Source organism: Lonchura striata, chromosome 1 (genome assembly GCF_046129695.1).
Source record: "Lonchura striata isolate bLonStr1 chromosome 1, bLonStr1.mat, whole genome shotgun sequence".
Classification (NCBI taxonomy): domain Eukaryota; kingdom Metazoa; phylum Chordata; class Aves; order Passeriformes; family Estrildidae; genus Lonchura; species Lonchura striata.
In genome coordinates this window covers 153773574-153794913 of record NC_134603.1, presented here as the reverse complement: position 1 = coordinate 153794913, position 21340 = coordinate 153773574, and the positions used below count along the sequence as shown (strand labels likewise).

General features: G+C 43.7%; 1 protein-coding gene across 10 annotated transcripts in view; it reads right to left on the bottom strand.

Annotated features, from left to right (window-relative positions):
- Positions 1 to 16620, bottom strand: part of ADCYAP1R1 (ADCYAP receptor type I) — a 144238-nt gene extending 127618 nt beyond the window's left edge. For 7 of the 10 annotated variants that reach the window (XM_077789646.1, XM_077789684.1, XM_077789676.1 and 4 more), the window contains exons 1-2: positions 16265 to 16378; positions 15755 to 15984 (exon numbers count right to left, since the gene is read on the bottom strand). The gene's annotated coding sequence lies outside the window, so the exon portion shown is untranslated. Of the gene's footprint in view, positions 1 to 15120; positions 15711 to 15754; positions 15985 to 16264; positions 16379 to 16504 lie in introns of those variants that run through there. The other 3 variants (XM_077789662.1, XM_077789654.1, XM_077789669.1) reach the window with 3 other exon arrangements.
- Positions 16621 to 21340: the final 4720 nt, after the last annotated feature.

Genomic DNA, 21340 nt, shown 5'->3' with positions numbered 1-21340 from the left:
ATTTCTCTGACTGGGAACATTTTCCAGTAATAAAATATGCAACAAATTCTCCTGCTCTTTAATTTGCCATTTAATCAATGTGTTCTTATCATGCTCAGTAAATGGTGCACTATCAGTTTAATTTGTTCAACTATTGTTGTGCTGCTTGTTTTCACCCCTCCTTGCTCCCCCCCTCCCCACTACATAGCCATCATATCATTTTGCATCCCATGTGGGATTTCTCTGCTTTAACCTAGTAAATCTTTTAATTCCTAATTCAGTATTCTGCTCTAATAGATTCACCCATGAAAAGAGCCCGGAAGGCTGGAGCTAAGAAAAATCACTTTCATTTTCTCAGATACTATCAAGTGGTTTAATGTAAAATACACATGCAGTGCACAGTTTGTGATCTCAGATTTTATCAGCCACGTGTTGCAGAGCAGAGTCAAACCTGATCAGGTTTTTGATGAAGGGATAAAGATTCAAGTCTAGGCTGGAATGACTTAATAATGGTGAGATTCTGAAGAAAATAGAGTTGCATAACAGCGAGGAACAGTTCACAAGAGAGACTGAAATTTAGCTCCAAAGCACTGGTGTGAAATGTGGACACCAGCACAAGCAGTCCAAAGCAGAACTTAGAACTTAATTAACCTTGCAGCTTCATTATTAGGGATCTCCATTTAAATTAATGATCTAAATGGAAGTGTTAAAATAGCAAATGGACAATCTATATTTAACCATAAATGCTATTTCTGTTTGTCATTTACATTTTTAGCTTTTATTTTCCCCACCCTGAAAAAAGACTGATGATATTTGAGTTGGCAGACAGAGTTTGGCATTTTTTTTATAACTGGGGAAGGTATTTCAGAAATATTATAGTGGATATAAGTGGAGTTGCGGCAGATATACATTTTAATTTCTATTTTTCCATTGATTTTTCCATATTGGACCATGCCATATGGTTCATTCTGATTTAGTTTCTAGCAATTCATAATTTAATTAAGAATTACTGTCTAAGAATTTAACAGAAATTAAAAGCACATTTGGAAATGCACACACACGAGGTTCTAAGCCCCTCTGCCCTGACTGAGGAAGGGAAAACAAAGTTGCTCATGACATTGAAATTTATTGAGAATTATGTGATGCCCTGAACAAAGAAAGAATCATGTGGTGCTAGTGAATTGGCTGCACTGCTCCTGGACAAAGAGTTCTTCCAAGTTAATTATTAGCGTTTAAATTATAAGCAGAGATATTTTAGTCTCTTTTTGCTGTTAATAAAAAGAGCCTGACACCTCCATGCCATGAATCATATTTTGACTTCAGTCACTCTTTTGTGTCTTTGGTTAAAGATGAAGCCTGTACTGACTGCCCTTCTAATTCAGAAATAATAGAGTTTGTACCTTTTTCTTTCCATGTTCTGCCTCAGTTTCACAACACATTGTGACCTCTGAATGTTCTCCCAGCTCCCAGGCTGTGTATTTTCATGAGGGTTTCAGTCAGCCTTGGTTTCTTGGAAATTAAAACTAAATTCCTGCGAGTGTGCTCAGGGTCTTTAATTGCCAGGATGAAGAGTGGTGTTCGCCCTGCATGGTTTTTTCAAAAAAGACTGAAAAATTGGTCTTATTGCTACGACAAATTTTTCAGCTGATTCCAGGTCATTCTCTTGCAAGGATATGCCACCCCTGAAATTGTCCAAGGCCAGGTTGGACAGGGCTTGGAGATATTGGGATAGTGAGAGATGTTCCTGCCCATGGCAGGGGGTTGGCATGAGATGAACTTTGAGGTCCATTTCAACCCAAACCATTCTGGGATTCTGTGGTATTTTCTTCCCTCCGCCCTCTAGACAAGATTACAAATTTATGCTTTCCCAAAATTTACTGTGGATTTTGACAAATATGGAGGTTGATGACTTCTATCAAGATTTTTCTCTTAAGCATGATATTGTGTTGATTTTTTTTTTTTTCCATTTCACTTCCTTAATTTTTCCTTTTACAAGCCTGATTTTGAGGGTTGGTGAGTCCCTTCCATGGCAGCAGGATAGGCTTGAAGGAATGTCCACCCTCCACAGCCCCCAGTACTGATGTCACAGTGATAACCTCCCATCTTGCTACCATTTACTGGACATATTAAAAATCCTGCAAGATCTGTTCCTTCAGCTCTCAGGGCATCTGTGAGTTTAAAAATGCCAACAGTTTTAAGACAGATCCCTGTGATAAACAAAAATTCTGATATGTCAACGTGAGCTACAAAAAGAGAAAAGAAAGACAACACAGTAAAAAAAATAACCATTCTGAAGAAAAGTGCCAGTTGTACTCTGACTTCTGAACACCTCCAAAGCACTAAAAACAGACATGAAGAAAATTCTCTAAAATTGCTCTTGTTGTTATTGTCACTAAGGAAACAACTTCCCAGGAATCTGCAAGTTGAGTATACAGGCTCTTTGATGTGCAGCCAACTCTCTCTTCCAGCACACTTCCCAATCTCCAGTGAATCAGGTCTGTCCACCAAGGGAAATCTCTCCTGCCCTGTCTCAGCTGAGGCCACACTTCGTGCAGGGTTTGAACTCTAATGCTCAGAAAAGCCATAATGCAGACTTGCCACAACATGCAATACCAAAGCACAGAGCCATGACTAAACTGAGGGATTTTGCCTTAAGATACTTCTGCAATCCAACAGCACTGCCAGGAGAGCTAGAATAGCACAGGAGCTGGGGAATGTGGGAGGCACAAGGCAGAATTTTTTTCTGTCTGTTCATTTGGGGTGTTTTTTTCAGCTACACTTCACACACCCCCACACACAGAGTGACTGAGTTGAGTGCTGGGTTTGGATTGAGGCAAATGGGTTTGTAGAAATTGTTTAACCTCTTCAGCCCTTCAAGCAGAGTGGCCATCTGCACACTGCCTGTTGGGAATGATGCACAAGATTGGATCAGCTCTGATTTGAGTCCAGGATTTGTAAAGAAGACTCTCAGCTCACCTACAAGCCCATTCAACATGCAAATTATTTATCAGTCATTTAATAATAATTTAATAACAGTTCAGTGACCAAATTCCTAGAGTTTAGGATGTTCCCTAGTGGTGTTCAATTTCCCAGCATCAGTACAGCCAATGTTTTCTTCAGTTGTAGAGTCCCTCATAACCCAAAAATTCTGATAACAAATTCTGCTGAAATACATTCCAGCAAGAGACACAGAGCAGATATTCCCTGTCACCAGTTCTTCTGTGCAGACTAAGGAGCATATAGTGGCTAAATTAATTGAAAAGACATAGCACAGAACAGGCAGCAACTAAGGAACAGAATATTTTTTTTAATTAATGGAGACTAGGCCAAGATGTAAAGAAAACTGTTTAAATGGAATCAGTGTAAAGGTTTCACTAATATAAAATCATTTCAGAGCATTTTAAATTTGAAAATATTTTCTCAATACCATGGACAAGTGTCCTTGTCAGATCTGACTTCAAAGGCTCCTTGGAGGACTAAAGCACTTTTATCCAAGAACCAGAACATGTCTTTGTAGACAAGTTTATTTCTAGTGTGTTCTTATCTTCTTGCAGTCTGTCCCCTTCTCCTTGTGTAAAAGGGTAATCTGGCTCTCTTTAACTCTCATTTCTGAGCTGTGCAGACCAAAAGTGCTTAAGGTCTAAAAGCATTTTGCTGGTCTTGTTCTGTCCAAGCCAACAGCCGGGCATCAGTGAATCCATCTGTCAATGGCAACAAATCAATAACCACAGAGCAATCCCCTACCAGGGTAAAAATCTCTCTGTGAAGCCAGCAAGGAACCTTTGCTTTCATGTTAAACCTTTGGATCAGAAGTGATTTCTCAGCGACCCCTTTGTAAACAAGAGGGTGCTCAAGGAGTAGCCAACAACAACCAGTGGTGGTTTCATAGCAGAGGCAAGAAAATGGCTTTAATATTGGAACTACAACGTGAAATGCGCCAGGTTTGGAACCTCCCTTGGCCTTCAGGTCAAGTAATGGCTTTGCCATCACTCTTGTTCATTCTGCCAAACTGCTTCACCACCAACCAGAACAGCCTCATCCCAAGTGCTTGTGAAAACACTCTCTGGGCCACGATGTTTGCAACTCCTATTTGCCTTCATTTGTTGAATACCTTATTTAAATATTGCATAAAGTGTTTGGAGATCAGATTCTCCCAGGCTACTGCAGATTCTTGCCGTTTCCCTCCCATCAGAGCCCTGTAAATAATAATCTGCCTTCCTCATCCTTTCCAGTCTCATTGGTATTCGTGCCAGTGCTGTCAAGCAAACGCACCTCTGCTGAAGAGATCTTAATGAAAACAGTTTCCCCTCATCTAGGGAGATTCATCTCGAGAAGACAACAGAAATTTCTGTCACCGTGCAGCGTGGAGACAAAAAAAGCACAAATGCAAAACCAAAGCAATTGAAAAATGTTTGACGACGAGTCTGTGCCTGTCTGAGCACACAAGAATTCTGACGTGAGTTTTCCTCAGATAATTCCTTAACTACCAATTTAGGATAATGACAGCGACACTTTTAAGAAATCCTTTGGGAGAAGAGTAAGTACTCGCTTTTCAATTCTATAAACTTCTGAAGGAAATATTTTGATTTTTTTTTTTTTTTACTTCAAATCTATTAACCCTATGTCCCATCCTTGACATGGAAAGCCTTTGTTTTGTAAATCCATAAGGAGAATTAAGAAAGTGTTTTACAAATCAAAGTGGATTTTCCTCCAGTTCCTTCAAACATGTACTTTGTGGGTGTTTATAGATAACCAAGTCATTCCAGACTCCTGTAATGGACAGTGGTGAGGGGAAGAGGGGGGGAAGCTATTATGCAGCATAAGACATCTTATAAGAAATTAATTGAACTTTATATTCTTATGCTCTGTAGATACAGTGTAGAAATTTATATCTATGCAGATATGATGGAGAGAGTCTATTTACTAGGGCACATCGTGCTAGGACAAGGGGGAATAATTTTAAATAGAATGAAAGCAGGTTTAGAGTGGGTATCAGAAAGACATTGTTCCCTTGAGGGTGGTGAGGTGCTGGAAAAGGTTTCCCAAAGAAATTGTGGATGTCCCATCCCTGGAAGTGTCCAAGGCCAGGGTGGATGGGGCTTGGAGCAACCTGGGATAGTTGAAAGTGTCTCTGCCTCTGTCAGGGGCTGGAAGGGGATGATCTTCAAGGTTTCTTTCAACCCAAAGCATTCTATGATTCCATGGCAATGATATATTGTAGAAATTTACTCACAGTGTACCTCTCCAGGTGTCTCGTGCAGGGCATTGTGATTTTGCAATGGTATTTCATTGCTACAGTAGCAGTACGTTGAATAAATGCCCAAATGAACAACCAAATTTCAATACCTAGACTGATTCCTCGGAATGATTTATTTTAAAAGAATTCAAAGAACGTCAGTAGAATATTTGCTTAGAGACATATTAATAACTTGGGGTCATGTCTCGTTTATCCCATGGTGTTGTTGAAAGGCCAAGTTCCAACAAGCAGGATGAAAATACTTGACAAACATTTCAGCTGTGCTGATGTTAATAACATGGGTTCCTTTCCTGAGCTCATTGCACATCTTTGACAGGAGCCCTTACAGAGCTGCTCACAGGAAACTCAGAGGGGAAAACTAAAAACAGCAGGAAAGTGTAGGTAACACTGTGCTCCTCCTGCTTTGTGCTGTAGCTCATGGGTCACAGTCTGCTGAGACAGGCAATACAGGGTGGGATCCTGAAGAAGATTTTATAAAACCAGGCTTGAAAATACAGAACTTCCAGCCATGGAGATCATGGTGATGCTGGCAGAAGTCATGGTAAGGACAGCCTGAATGCCAAGTGGACAAAGAGGGAACACAGCAAAAAAGGGTAGAGAATGATGATAGCACAGAGGGGAGTGAAAAGTGCTGGGAAGAATGTGCATTGTTTTTATTCTTTTGCACATTTCATTATCAAATGGACTGGCAAATCACTGTGGTTCCTTTCACTGAGAGTGGAGGATTTTACATCTTTCTTAGAGATGAGAACTTTGCTGAAGTGCAGCTTCAGTTGGTGTCAATACTACCTGTACAATTTAGAGCACAGTATCTTTTTCTTTCTTCATGTTCCCTTACATCAGTGATTTTTCTTAGCCTTCTTCAACTTGGAGGAGAAGAAAATTACCTCAAAGATTAATAAAATGTTTAGAAGGACTGAAAAGAAAGGCAGGAAGATGTTGGGACAGCACCCTGGTCTGTGTTCCTCCAGCAGCAAAGGAACAAAAGACCTGAGATGCATTTTGAGGAAAGATGGAAATTATTACTTTCTTTAAGTAAAGAAATCATTAGAGAATAATTGCCTTCTTTACTCAGAGGATGGTGGAGCACTCGAATAGGCTGTCCAGAGAAATTGTGGATTTCCTTTCTCTGGAAATGTCCAAGGCCAGGTTGGATGGGGCTTGGAGCAACCTGGGACAGTGGAAGGTGTCCCTGCCCATGGCAGGGGTGGGATTGAATGGGCTTTGAGCTCCCTTCTACCCAAACCATTCAATGAATCTCTGATTCTATGAGTGATTCTCTGGTTCCATGCTGAATGCAATTGCAGAGATGTCAAAGAACAAGGTGGAGTCAGCCATCCGCAAGTCTGTCTTCTTTACCTTTGCCATTCCTGTTAAAAATGCACTAAAATGATAAATACAGGTCTTGCTTTGTGGCCTGTTGCAGGCTAAATGCAAACACAAAAGCACTAGAGGTGGTGATTTTTCAGTCACACAGAAGCAGCAGCACATTACAGGGATGCATTTTGGAAATGGAAAGAACGTGGCCAAGTACAGAAAAATTTGGCATGTTGAAACCAGCCCGTGAATCAGAAGCTGTGATATTTTGGGTTAAAGCTCTCAGAGCTGATTTATAAAATGCCAGTTTGAACATGCTGCTGAAGAGAGTGATATGGATTATCCTGGCCATGCATGCACTCAGACACACCTGCATATCCTTCCAGTCTGGCCAGTCTACATGGAATGGGGAGATATGTTAACTTTTCTTTTTTCAGATCATCATGTGTGGCTTATCTGGCTCTTCCACAGCACTCACTGCCCACTATTGTCCCATAGTTAATGGAGGTAAAAATTATGTCCAATCCCATTAATTATTTTAGAACCTTGATTTAGGATCAGAAGAATGGAAATCTGGATTCCACAAGTTTCATTGTCTTAAAGACAGCATTTAATAAACACCATTTAGTTCCACCCAAACATCTGCACACATAAAAAAGGTTGTATTTTACAGCAAGTAGTTATAAAAGAAGCAAAAAGGAAATTACATAAAATTATATATGATTACCAGAAAATTCAGACAACCCCTAGTTTAAACGAAAGCCTTTTTAAACTTCGACATTTCAGTGAATGGCATTCATTATGGAACAGTCTGTCAGTTCATTAAGAAGAATATCAGGTTAGAGTTTCTGCAGTCAGTAAAGAAATGAACTGCATGTTAATGTTCAGGTGAACTTCCTTCTCACCCTTTTAGAAAATAACTGTGAGTTCCAAATTACCTGATTTAAGTGTAATCATGTTTCTGCTTTCATACCCCTATTTTCCATGATATTTTACACACTAAATTTCTTCTGGTTGTAAATGGATTTGACGAAGGGTCACACCCATGGTAGTGCATAATGTAGAGTACATGAAAATATGCATAATCTATTTATTGAGGTCTGCCTCAGAAGCTCTTTGGAAATAACAGAGTAACTAGATTATGTCCTTGTTCTAATTCAGTAGGGACAATGGGAAGGAAAGCAAGAGGTCAATGCAATGATCCATCAGGAAAAAAAAAATATTAATAATTTGACAAAATATTATGTCAAAAGGGAGATTTTAGTTTGGAGAAACCATTTTTATTTCTGCTACGAAGATGTGAGACTTTTCCAGATAGATCTTGGAAAGGTAAAAAAACCATTTTTCTTTCAGGGAGGGTTTCATGAGAGGTTTTCCAAACAGATGCACATAAAGCTCCCCAGAGGACCTGGAAGATGTTGAGTCTGTCAGAGGAATTAAAGCTGGGTGCTTTGAAGGGTTTTGCTCTAAATAGGCCATATTTTGCTTTAATCACCTTGTACCCACCTCTGTATTTTCTGGAGACAGAGGACATGCCAGAAAAATGAAAGCAGACAAAAGCCACTTAAAACTTCCCTAAAGAAAGTGTGTAGTTGACATTTTTTATTCCGAACAGGAGAGTTGGGAGCAACTGAAACAACTTGGTAGTAAAGCCAGCAGCACTTTGGAACTTGGACAGAAAGGTCTTTTCACATTAAAAATGCAAAACTATATGCAGATGGAATCACATTTCATGGAAACTGGGAAAAGGAGTCACAAGGAAAATCTCCTTGTGGAGAATCACAAACATTCAAAGAATCCAGAAGTTCTCTCTCACCCTAGAAGGAGAGAACAACCTGGGCAACAAAAGCCAGGAGCTGTCAGTGGTAGCTGAATCTGGAGAAAGTCAAATGTAGACTTGAGGTTTTCTCCCAAAAATGAAGTTCCAGGAATGATTTGGAGCTAATAGATACACCTGAAATGTATACATACATATATATATATATATATATATATATATATACACACACATGCACTTTCTCTTTTTCTTTTTCTTTCTTTGTCTTTGTCTTTTGTGGCCTAGTATCTTAACAGTGATCCAAGACAGAAATTTAAACAGCTATTTTTCAAACCCTGCATGAATATATGAAAATCAGCCAATTCTTTGTGTGTTTGGTGAGAGCACCGAGGCCAAGAATTGATCAGTCTCATTCTACCCCACCAGGAGGAGGGCTCAGAAAGCCAGGACAGGACTCAGACAGCAGATGAAACCATCTCAGTGGCATTTATGGGAGACTTTTTGGGCTAAAGAGCGACAGAGCTCAGGCTGTAGTAGATAACTGTATTTATCCACATTGACTGGGCACTGGCCAAGGCCAGAATCAGTATCTGAAATGCTGGTGTTTGGTGCAGCAACACCCCAGGGTGTTTAACCTGCCCTCAGGAAGAGGGGAAATGATGTGCTGCAGATAAACACCACACTGACAAATCCCTGATGGATTTAGATACCCCAGGGGATCTCAAATAGCACTTAACGCCTCTGTTTAAGTGGCTGAATCATGTCCTAAATCTCCTTTTATTTTAACAGGAGTTTCTGCACTCAGATACAGCAGACACTCCAAAACCCACACCTGTCTTGATCTGAGAGCTGGATCCCATTTCAGCTCAGCATCATAAAATTATCTTAGCAAAAGGGACCTGCAAATTCCATACAGAGGAAAGGGAATGAGATGAATACCAGAGGTGAAAATCTGCCAGGGATAAACTTGCTGGAGCACCAGAAAGGCTGTTATGTGCTTTCCTTCTCTTCTGAATGAAATTCAGACTTTGGTATTCTGTGAAGGCTCTTTTCCATGACAATCATTGCTCCATCCAGCTGTGGAACAAGCAACAAGCCAGAGAACAAAGAGCTGGAGAACACAGAGCAGCATCCAGGGGCTTGGATGATGCAGAGGAACAATTTCCACATGGCTAATATTGGCTTTCCTCTCTGCTCCCTCCCTGCAGCCACCAAGAGCTATTCTCTAATGAAGCTGGTTCCAGCTGTTCACCCACTGTACGTAATCATCTCAGCTCACAAACCCATTCAGCAGCACAAAAACCCCATCCAGGCTGTCAAAAGCCACGAAACCCCAATGAATGAGCGTGGCTTGTGCCATCCAAGGCTGCAGTGACAGCTGTGACACATTCCCAGCCTTAGTCATGAAGAGCTCAAGCATCTGCGGTATTTCGGATGCTCTCATCTCCTCTGCATTTTAAGCTAGAGCACAAAACTCCTGGAAGGAATCCAAAGATCCAGCTCTCTAAAACACAGGAAATGAGTAACTTCACTAACTTTAACTTGGGTCTTTAAATAATGCACTTGTGCTGGCTTCTTTAGAGAATTTGTTTCTAGGCCAAGAGAAAGTTCTGTTGTGTGTCCAAAATCTTAGATGCAAATGAAGCCCAAGCTCATATTTGGCTTTTGGTACTAATTGCATCAACTTAAGAATGCAGTTGCATGTAAAATGTCATTATTACAAATATTTTGTTTTAAAAGGAAATGTTTTTTACTTTTAACCATGACTGTGTCATTTTATGTTTTTGCTAGAAATAAAAAGCACCTTCTCTAAAACCTACTTCAATAATGTGACAGTAAGAGCAGAAACAGAAATGTTATGATTTAATAAAGTCATTCCATTCCAGGAAAAGGAATTCAGAGTTAAGATATCTAAGCTATTTTAAACTCCCTTTCCAAACATATATAATTTATTTCTGCTGTGAACAAATGTACCCCTTCCTTCTCCAACTTTAACTGCAGTCTATGAATCAATGTGTTCTGAGAGTTTCATGTTTTTATTTTTTTGCATTATTTGGTTTTCAGTAAATAATTTTAAAGGCAATACTGAAGGAGAAAGATGTTAGTTAAGTCTATTTATCAGTGGACTTTGTTAGCTTAGGACAGAGGGTGAAAGCATTAGAATAAAAAAGCACTAAGCTATTGATACATGGCAAAAAGATTCCTTTTAGGTCACCTAGTTCTGAGCACAAGGGCTCCAAGCTGGTCAAAATGTATTTCACAAGGTGCCAACCCTGAGCTAATGAGGTCTGGTCAGCATTCATCTCCAGCTCTGTGCAACTTCCAGTGCAGCCATTCCCAACATCCAGGCTAGAGCAGATGGATTTGGAGCTTTGAACAGCTCCTGCCTGGCTCAGAGAACAGCAGAGCCAGCTTGTGTGTGCCTGCAGAAAATCATGTCACTGTCCTAGATGTGTCCCTGTGCTGGTGTAGCCACAAAATCACATCCCAGCTTCAGCTAGAAAATCCCTCTGAGTAACTGGACAAAGGTTGTTGAAAGTGTTGATACACCAAAGAAGCCTATCAGAGTTCAAAAATCAATTAATAATTTAAAAAAATCAAACTAGGTAGGATATTGTCTGGGACATGTGGCATGAATTCTACAGCAGCTGCATCTGCCCTTGATGGAATGAAGGGAAAACGTGGGTGAGGAAGATGTGGGGTCCACCACAGCAGTCTTGGGCTTCCCTTTAACTTGAGCTTTGCATAAAACTTGCCAGCTATCAAAATTTGTGAGCTTGCACAACACCACCAGCCTTGTCCCCCAAAGAAAGATGGGGAAAAAGGCATTTCACTCCTGGGGATGCCTCTGAGACACCATGGAAGGCTCAGTCTGGCTGACTGTGGATGTGTGTCTGGGTCAGCTGCTGCCAGAACCTCCACAGGGTGTTCATCTGACCCACTCCAGCATGAGGTGAACCACTCTGCTCATTCCTAACACAGTGAATTGGGGCGATTGGCTTGCATGTGAGAATTTCATTTTCAGATGCTTTCAGAGAGCAGATGAGCATCCTCCAAGCAGCCAAATGCTTCTGAGTGAGAAAGCCTTCCCTCCACATGAAATGGGCAGTAGTTTTGCCAGGGGATCCTCTGGGGAGAAGTTTCCTCTTGAGAATGAGTGAATTTATACATCCTCCAGCCCTCAGAAATTTACCCCAGAGATGGACCTAACGATGAATCTGCTCCCCAGAAATCAAGAACTTAATTCAGTCACATTTCCCTTCAACACATTATTTTTTACCTTAGGAATCCTCACAGAATCAGACTAGACAATGAACTGTCCCTTGCAGGGAAAGAAAGTAGCAAAATTTGCCTGATTCTGAGCAACAAATTAATAAAAATAAAAAATCCAGGCTATTAACCCACCACATAGATTAAAACATCTCTTCCTGCCCTAACCCTCAGCTCCATTTAGCAAACCAGCAAATCATAGATAACAGACCATAATTATCTTTTCATCTGCAGCTCTCCAGCAATTGTGACCCAAGCATCTCTAATGGGTGCAAAAGCCACTGTGACTGAGGGACATTTCTTGTGAAATGCCTCAAACTGGATGGACAAACCTGAAAACAGACCTGGCAGATGTTTAATATATGTTCAGTAAGGAGCTCTTAGACATCAATACTCCCAAAATAAATTATTATTATTGTTATTGCCATAATTATTATTAAGAAGAATTTGAACCTATACATATTCATTCCCTTTTAGAGTGAGTTTTAGAGTGAGTTATGAATTACATTAACAAAAACTAGAATTGTTATTTGTTGAATATTTTGGTGCTTGTTTTGGTTTGTATTTTTTTAACAATGGCATTAAGCAGAGGTTTTTCCACCCTTAAAAACTTTTTTTTTTAAGAAAACCATGGCAGTCAAACAGATCAAAATAGTTCCAGATGGTAGCTCTCTATCAAGGAGTAAGATAGGACACCTGAATGAGCAGGGATGAGACAGTCAGGGTGTCTCCAGGGCAGAGAAATTGAAGGATTTATATTTAACAGAGCAGCAAATGAGTCCCTACAGCTGCATGTTTCTGTAGGACCCCTTCTGAGGAAATACTCCTCAGCACAACAGCCACTCTGGCTTTAAATCCTCTGTGTGGTGATGCTTCCACCTTTTCTTTAGGAGATGGAATAGTTTATCTTGTCCTAAGAAGTTCAGCCCTGAAATTATTAATCTGGCTACTCTGGAGATAAGAGCTTGCAGGGGGACACAGTCACTGAGCTGCAGTGAGTTACATAAACAAGTCTTGAACGACCCAGCGAGTTTTATACTCATTCCTAGTTTGCCTTGTGCAGATAAAAGTGCAAGCCTAAGGAGACAGATAATAAATGGAGAGAGAAAAAGGTGGCCAGAGGATAAAACACCAGCAAAGCAATGGGGTGAGGGGTGGACATTCTGCCACAAAGCTTCTGGAAAAAAAAAAAAAAAATCTGCCTTTTTTCCCCAGATATTTGTGCCCACTCAATTACAATCCAAACAGCGTTTCAGCAGCCACGGCACACACAGGAATTCTAGAACTTGTTAATGCTGTGGAAAACTACCAAACACCTTTCTGTATGCAAAGCATTCCCTAAGAACAGAACAAGTTCAGCACCAAGGGAACTGGGAAAGTCTCCTCAGGGATACTCTGAACAGCCTCTTTCAGTGGTGCCACAGCTCACCCTGACCAGCCACTGTCAGCAAAGATGACTTTCAAGTTGTGGATAACAGAAAGAAGAGAGAGTTCCTCACTGCTGCATTCACATCCCTTTCAGCAGAGCTGTTCCACTTCTGTCCTGATGTGGAAAATTCACTCCAAAATCCTGTTGACTGCAGTGTGTGCTGAAGCACAGATGGTATGGGATTGGCTGGACGTGACAGGAGCAGAGGAAATGGAAACGAGGAAACACAAGCCAACAAAAAAATTCCCCTCCTTGACTTAGAGATTGCGGCTGCACTCTCTGGGCCAAGGAAAGGGACGAAATAAAATTGAGCATCTCCACTGACTTCCACATCCTCAGATCAGCTTTCCTCTCCTGGGAACAGTGGCAAAGAAGCAATTTCTCTGTTAAATCAAGACTAACTGCAGGACCTGATATTTCTGCAGGTTTCTCCACCAAGCATGGGTTGCAGCATGATCATGCCCTGAGTTCACTTTTTCTCAGCGCTTCTTAACTCAGATACTCTGGTTTCATTAAAAGATAATCTGAGCTAATTTAGGAATTAGACTGTTTGTACTAAGTGTGCTCAGAAGGAAGGAAAGGCAAACAGAATCTGCTACATTGGAATGAATCAGCTCGGGGACATGGGGCTCAACTTAGCAAAGGCACAGGCACATATGGAACTCAACCCCAGGAAAAAAATATCTCCAGGATGCTGTCTCAGTCAGCCAGATGAGGAGAGATGTGATGAACAAAGGTCTGAATGTGCTCAGCAGCGCAGCCCACAAGCTCAGAAATCTCAGTTTTTCTCTCCCTGGTAGCATCCCACCACAGAGCTCCTGCCTACGTGTTTGTGAGCCTCACAAGCAGCAGCAGCAGGTCTGGGCAGCTCCGTGGGGCTGTGGCACCACCGTGCCAGCAGCAGAATTCCTAAACCCACAGCAAGGAAGGAGCCCTCCAGGCTCCTGCAGGGACCCCCATGGATGACTGAAAGCTAAAGCTGAGGAGCGAGCACAAAGCCTGTTTAAAGAGAAATAAGTGTATTTATCCCACAAAAAGCCCCCTCCTCGTGACCTTGAAGGTTGTGGTCATCCTCCCAGCCATTCACACGTCTTTGGTTGGAGAGAACAAAACAGCGGAAATCCTGAGATAAATGCCCTGGACAAAGCAAGATCAATTGGAGCTGTCCCGAATGACAGCAAAGCAGCAACCCTGGCCCACAGCACAAGGAAACAGGCGGGAATTAAAGTGGAAGACCACAACACACACACAAACAGATACATCAACTCTAATCCAACTCCCCTTATTGCCCTGACCAGCATTCCTTAATTATTCACCAAATTCCAGCGCTGCTTTTCCCATCCTACAGGACAACTTCTTCCAAGCCAGCTCCAGGCTCTTAGGCATTAGCCAAAAGGAGATGCTTGTATAACACGTTCTTTCTCTGCAGCCACACCAGGAGCACTTTCAGGAGTTTGCCTCCATGCTATCATTAACCTCCAGTAATCAAACATTCCCTAGGATTAGCCACGGAAGCATCTCCCTGCTGTACCTGACCAATGCTGCATAGGCTGGGCAGAGGAGTGAGGGAGTTGTGTACCCAAACAACAGCAAGTGCAAATCCATTTGTTGGTTTTTTTTTTTCACTCCAACAGATGAAATTAAAAAATCCAACAAGCTGCTTCAGTTACATATTGCTGTACCAGTCCACCACTTGCACTGTAATTAACATGCAGCAGGCAGATGGTAATTGATAATTCCCTGAGAAAGAATCACATCACTTCGCTGCCTTATTCACTTTAGTTAAGATTTTCTCCTTATTATAGCTACCTCCAGTGCTACTCCGATACATCCTTCAAGCTAAAGGCCAGATTCTGTTTGCCTGCAGATCAGACGCAGAAGAAATCCACTGACTTCCAGGGAGTTCTTCCAGATCTGCTGCTGTGTAAGTGGGATGATCATGCAACCATAAACACCAGTGTGTCACTAATCAAATCTCCCTTCTTTTTTTTTTTTTTTTTTTCCATGCATTTTCCAATTCTGCACGGCAAGCTGCATTATTGCATTCTCGTTCTCTCCCCGGCTGTAAACTCCTCAGATTCCAACACATACCTGAACGCTTCGCATCCTAAATTCAGAGCACAGCGGGAAAGAGCCTGTCCTGCGCGCCATGCCCCTGACTGGAGATGTGCTCGGCATGAAGATGGTATTATCAGAGCCAGCTGTTCGAGCACTGATAAGGAGGAGTGCCCAGCAGAGGTCAAAGGCACACGAACCGCAGTTTCTCCCTAGTACCCCACAGTCAAAACAAGCCAGTCCTGCTGCACTGCTCGGAGGGTGAATCAGAGTTCCTGCGGCAGGTGAGGATGCGGAGCTGCATCGGGAGCCTTGAGCTGGGAAACGCCGACAGCAGCGGCGGGGCTGTTAGCAATCAGGTTTTATTTACCAGCCATATTGTGTTAAAACCAGACGTGCTTCCCATACCGAGCGCCTCAACCTGTCACCGCCAGCAAAGCCGGATTGATTTGTTTGCAGAGAGCCAAACCTATCTGGAGGACTCATCCTCCAGAAGCCCGCATGCAATTCCCCCCTGAAGAAGCGCTCGCAGGACGTGGGGAGGAGGAGGAGGGACGAGCCGCTAAATCAAGGATCAATGTCACTCGCAGACAAGCCGGCTGCGGCATCCCCGCGCTCGGGGGATGGGGCTGGCCCGGGAGGAGCTGGGGGAGGCCGGGGAAGGACTCACCATTGCAGCAGGGCTCCGTCCCGGCGCTGGCGATGCCGCATCCCCGCGGGGGGACAGTGGCCGCGGGGAGCGCTCCGGCCCCGCTGCCCGCGCTGGCTCCCCCCGGCCGCAGGAGGGGTCGGCGCCTCCCAAGGGAATCCAAATTCCTCCTCCCTCGCCTGCCGGTCATGTCCAAGCTGCCTTTGCTCAGGGGATGGGCCAGCTCCTGGCCGTGAAGGAATTTGCCATCGCTAAATCAAAAAAAAAAAAAAAAAAAAAAAAAGAAAGAAAAATCCCCCTAACAAACCAAAAAACAAAACCCAAACAACAACAACAAAATAAAAGCAAGAAGGGAGGCGGGATATTTTAAAACTTTTTTTTTTTTTTCCCTCTGTTTTTTGTTTTCTTTTTTTTTTTTTTAAGGGGGCTCTCGGTGCCGGGACGAGAGGGGTGCTCAGGCTGGCTGAGATGCTGTGCCGGAGTGAGATGCTCCGGTGCGCTCTCCCCTGTGCCTGTGTGTGATTCTCATACCCAGACAATGCTCTGCAAAGCGAGCTGGTCCTGCGGAGAAATGCAAACACCTCCTCCCCCGAGTGCCTGAGCAAAGGGAAAGCGATATGGAACCAATAGCTTCTCCTTGGCTGCTCTCATTAATATGGAGGAGAAAAAGAAACCAATGAGGAGGAGCGGGAGGAGGGATTTATTCAAATCAAATTTCCCGAATCGAACACCCTTTCTCGTTTTTTCCCCTCTTTCCTTTTCCCCACGTACCCAAAATCTGCCTTCTCCTTACCGCCTTTGCCGCGTTTCTGCTGTCCCAGAAATTTTTATTTCTTGTTTCATTACCGTGACAGGGTCAGCAGCATCCGCGATGGGAGGGAGAATGGCATCGCTGCTGGGAGGGAGAGGGGCTGTGCGAGGGAAGATGAAACGAGCCAATTTCTCCCGGACCTGCAGAGCTGACTGCAAAGAGAAGCGATAAAGTAGCTGGGAGTTGTCAGAGAGGGGAACTGAGCGGGAGCAGAGCAGGAATTTCAGCTGGAAACACCATTTTGCTGATGGTGTGTGCCGATGGGCTGGTGGCCTGTGTCCAGGCTGAGCCCTCTGAGCTCGGAGAGAGGATTCTCTCATCTCCCACTGGAAATGCACACCTAGAGAGGGAAGCGACTGCACAGAACAGCAGCATCTGTCCTGAGCCACAGAGCCATGGGACCCCTGGAACAGCCGTGCAGGAGTGGCACCTGTTGCTGGAAAATGCCTGGAGAGGAGCTGCGGGGAGGGCTGGAGACAGGGGAAGAGGTGTTCAGCTGGTTCTGTGTCCAGTACCTGCAGAAGAGCAGGTACCCTGCACAAGAGCATCCAGGCACTGCTCCCTGCTGCACAGTGCTCGGAGGGAGGCTCGCCAGACCTGGAAAATGACCAGGATTTTATATATATATAAATATACATATTTTTTTAAATAAAGGAGCCTGAGCAACAACAGCAGGCCCAGAGGAGTCCTCTGCCAGGATATCCCACGGAGACACTTGGCCCCACGCTGATTTTGCTGCTCTCAGGCCCCCCAGATCTGTGTCAGGAATTTGAGGTGCTGAATGCCCCCATCCTTAGCCCAGTTCTGTGAGACGTGCTGGAAGAGCAGCTGCCTGCTAATGAGGTTGTTCTAATTACCCTGAAATTCCACGACACCTGTATGCCTAGGATCTTCCTGATGTGGAAGCCCTTTCCTCTGCTTATCTTTTCATAGGATCACAGAACAAGGTGGAAAATACCTCAAGGTCATTGATGCCAACCTCTGACCGTACACCCCTTGTCAACTGAGCAGCACTGACACAGTCTCAAGCTATGTCAGGGAAGGTTTAGGTTGGATATTAGGAAAAAATTTTCACTGAAAGAATAATAAAATACTGGAATTGTCTTCCTAGGGAGGTGGTGGAATCACCATCTCTGGATATGTTTAAAAAAAGACTGGACTTGGCACTTGGTGCTGTAGTCTAGTTGTGGTGTTAGGGCATAGGTTGGACTTGATGATCTTAGAGGTCTCTTATAACCTCATTATTCTGTGATTCTGTGATTCTGTGAGTGCCACATCCAGTCATTCCTTGGACACCTCCAGGGGAGTCCACCACTTCTCTGGGCAGCCCATTCCAGTGCTTGACCACCCTTTCACTGAATCAGAAATCAGAATTTCTTTCTGATGTCCAACTGAATCTCCACTGGCACAGCCTGAGGCCTTTTCCTCCTGTCCAGGGGCTTGTTGCCAGGGAGAAGAGACCAATCTCCACCTGGCTACAACCTTCTTTCAGGGATTTGTTGAGAGTGATAAGGTCTCCCCCAAGCCTCCATTTCTCCAGATTTTTACCCCTTGCCCTTCATTTTCTGCATCTCCCATCCTCTGTTGTGCATGGCACATAAATTAATTTCAAATCCTCCTTGCCTTCACCCTTGTGAGAAATGGATTTGTAAAGAATTTTTAAAACTTGACAGGAAGTTCACACAGTCTTGTACATCTGTATGTAAACACTGAGATAAGGTATGTTGACTTAAGAAGACTATGGAATAGAGATTAGAGATGACATTTTTGAGAGAGAGATTGAACTAGAAATAAGTTTCAACAACTTTCAAAATATGACTTTGTAAAAAGACCAGATATTTTAGAGAATTAGAACTGCAAAAATGCATTGTAGAAGGAGTATGTGAAGAAGAAATATAAGTAATTGATGTTAGAAGTAATAGCAGCATTGTGTAGCAAAAGCTAATAGGCTGAAAAACATTTATAAGGTATTGTAACCAAGATTCTGATAGAATAGCATTACATCTCTTGTGTCTCACTATTCATGAGACTGAGAATAAAATGTTTTAAAACGCCTCTCAGTTACCCCATCTCTGTAAAAACTAAGAAAACCAACACACTCTACTTCCTTTAAACAAAGGAGGAAAAAAAAAAGGCAATTTTGTCATAAAATCGACTAAATCCACGACCTTTCCAGCACGAAAAGCCCTGTGCCAGTTGCTGGACTGTCCCCGTGGCTCCGAGCCCAGGTGCAGCAGCCTGGGGGGCACAGCCCCACAGCAGCCCAGCCAGCCCTGCTGCAGTGCCTTGGCACAGTCACAGCCCCATGGCTGCACAGAAGCCTCCTCTGGGGAAAACCTTGTACAGACACGCCCTGAATGCACTCAGCTCTGGTTCTGTTCCAGCACCATGGAGCAGACTAAGGAATCAACTAGAACTTCCAGAGCTTTGCTTTGTGGATTTTCCTGCAGGTCTGCCGCCTTCCCTAGTCACATCTCACAAAGAAAATAATTATAGAATAATTATAGAATGATTTATATTGGAAGGGACTTTAGAAATCATCTAGTTCCTGCCATGGGCAGGGACGCCTTCCACTATCTCAGATTGCTCCAAGCCCCATCCAGCCTCGCCGTGGACATGTCCAAGGATTGCAGGGCAGCCACAGCTTCTCTGGGCAAACTGTGCCAGGGCCTCACCATCCCCATAAAAAATTTCTTCCCAATATCCCCTCTAACCCCATCCTCTTTCAGTTTAAAGCCATTCCCTTTGTCCTGTCACTCCATGTTGTTTTCCAAAGTCCCTCTCCAGCTCTCCTGGAGCCCCTTTAGGCCCTGGAAGGGGCTCTGAGTTCTCCGTGGATGCATCTCTTCTCTAGATGAGCACCCTCAGCTCTCCCAGCCTTGCTCCAGAGCTCCAGTCCTTTGATCAAATTTGTGTGCACCCCTGGACTCTCTCCAACAGGTCCATGTCCTCCTTATGTTGGCAATCCCAGAGCTGGAGCCAACACTTGAAGTGGGAATTCTCCAGAGCAGAGTGGAGGGACAGAATCACCTCCCTCGACTTGCTGCCCACCCTTCTTTTGATGCAGCCAGGGCACAACTGAACTTCTGGGCTGGGAGTGCTCAGTGCTGGGTCCTGTCCAGCCTCTCACCATTTCTCAGGTCTTCTCAGGGCTGCTTTCAATCCATTTCCTGCCCAACCTTTTGTTTTTATGCTTGGGAGTGCCCCAACCCAGGTGCAGCACCCTGCATTTGGCCTTGTTGCCCTCCACAAGGTTTGCACAGCCCCACCTCTCCAGCCTGTCCTTTGGAGCCATCCCTTCCCTCCTACATGTCCCCCACACCGCCAGCTCACTGTCACTGGCCAAATTCCTGAGGATGCACTCGATAAAGATGAGGGCAGCAGGACAGAAATAATTCACAGCAAAATGTTTGTTCTTCCCACAAAAAGGCATCTGTTCTCTCTGCAGGCTTAAAGGACCTCTTCCCCCGCTCCAAAAAAGCCACAAGAAAACAAATCCAAGACCCTATCTGTGTTCTCTCAAAACTTCCAGGATTTATGGCAGTCCTACCTCAAAAGCCCCGCAGTGAGATGCTGCCTTAGCTTGCTAAGCAGGGAAGAAGACTCCCAGGTGTTCAATTATTATGTGCTGATCCAACATCTGCTCCCTATCTTTCCCAGGAGAAGGGCAGTGGGCCAAGAGAATCATCTAGTGGCCCATATCCAGCAGCAGTTGGATTGCCTTAGATGATCTCAGCTGATTTTAGTATCAGGTTTCCTACTGAAGTAGTGAGGAGAGGCTGTCCAAGAACTTTGTTCCCCAAAGAAGTACATTTGTATGAGTAGAAAAACAATTAAGCTACTCGCAGGCAAGTGGTGTTTTATTGTTATCCTCCTGAGCAGTCTGTTAAGTAGGTCTTTATTATTTAAGTGTGTGTAAAGCACAATAACCATTTTTTACAGGTGTGAGGCACTGAGAGGGAAGGAGGAGGCTTCCTGAGGGAACCGTGTGAGTTCCTACTGATGACCTCTACATCCATCATTCATCCATCCATCCATCCATCCATCCATCCATCCATCCATCTATCATCCATTCATCCATCCATCCATCCATCCACCCATCCATCCATCCATCCATCATCCATTCATCCATCCATCCATCCATCCATCCATCCATCCATCCATCCATCATCCATCCATCCATCCATCCATCCATCCATCCATCCATCCATCCTTATCCATCCATCCATCCATCCATCCATCCATCCATCCATCATTATCCATCCATCCATCCATCCATCCATCCATCCATCCATCCATCCACCCATCCATCATCCATCCATCCATCATCCATCCATCCATCATTATCCATCTCCCATCCATCCATCATCCATCCTCCTACATGGGTAAGCTGGTTGAGGGAATATTTGCTAAGACTGGCTTAAATGTTTTTTATTAGAAGGTCCTTGCTCTTTGATTTTGACAGCTGAGGTGTGATTTAATTAACTGGACACCCAGGGCTGAGCTGGCCAAGCACCTCTCTTTGTGTTAAGGTCAGGTTTTATCAGTGCAGCCACTGGAATATGAGGCACAATCCATCCCAGCCCAAGGAGATACTGAAAGCAGCTCCAAGGATCTGTGTCCTAGATGTGCCTATTTCTCTCCACTCTAGACCTCTAAGGGTTAATGAGATGAATCCCTCTTTCACTATCAGCTTTGACAAACCTGGAATGTTGAGGCTCACCCACGTGGCTTGTTCTGCTCTGCTGGACAAAAAATGTCCCCAGACCGTGCCACAGCCTCCCACCCACGCTGAG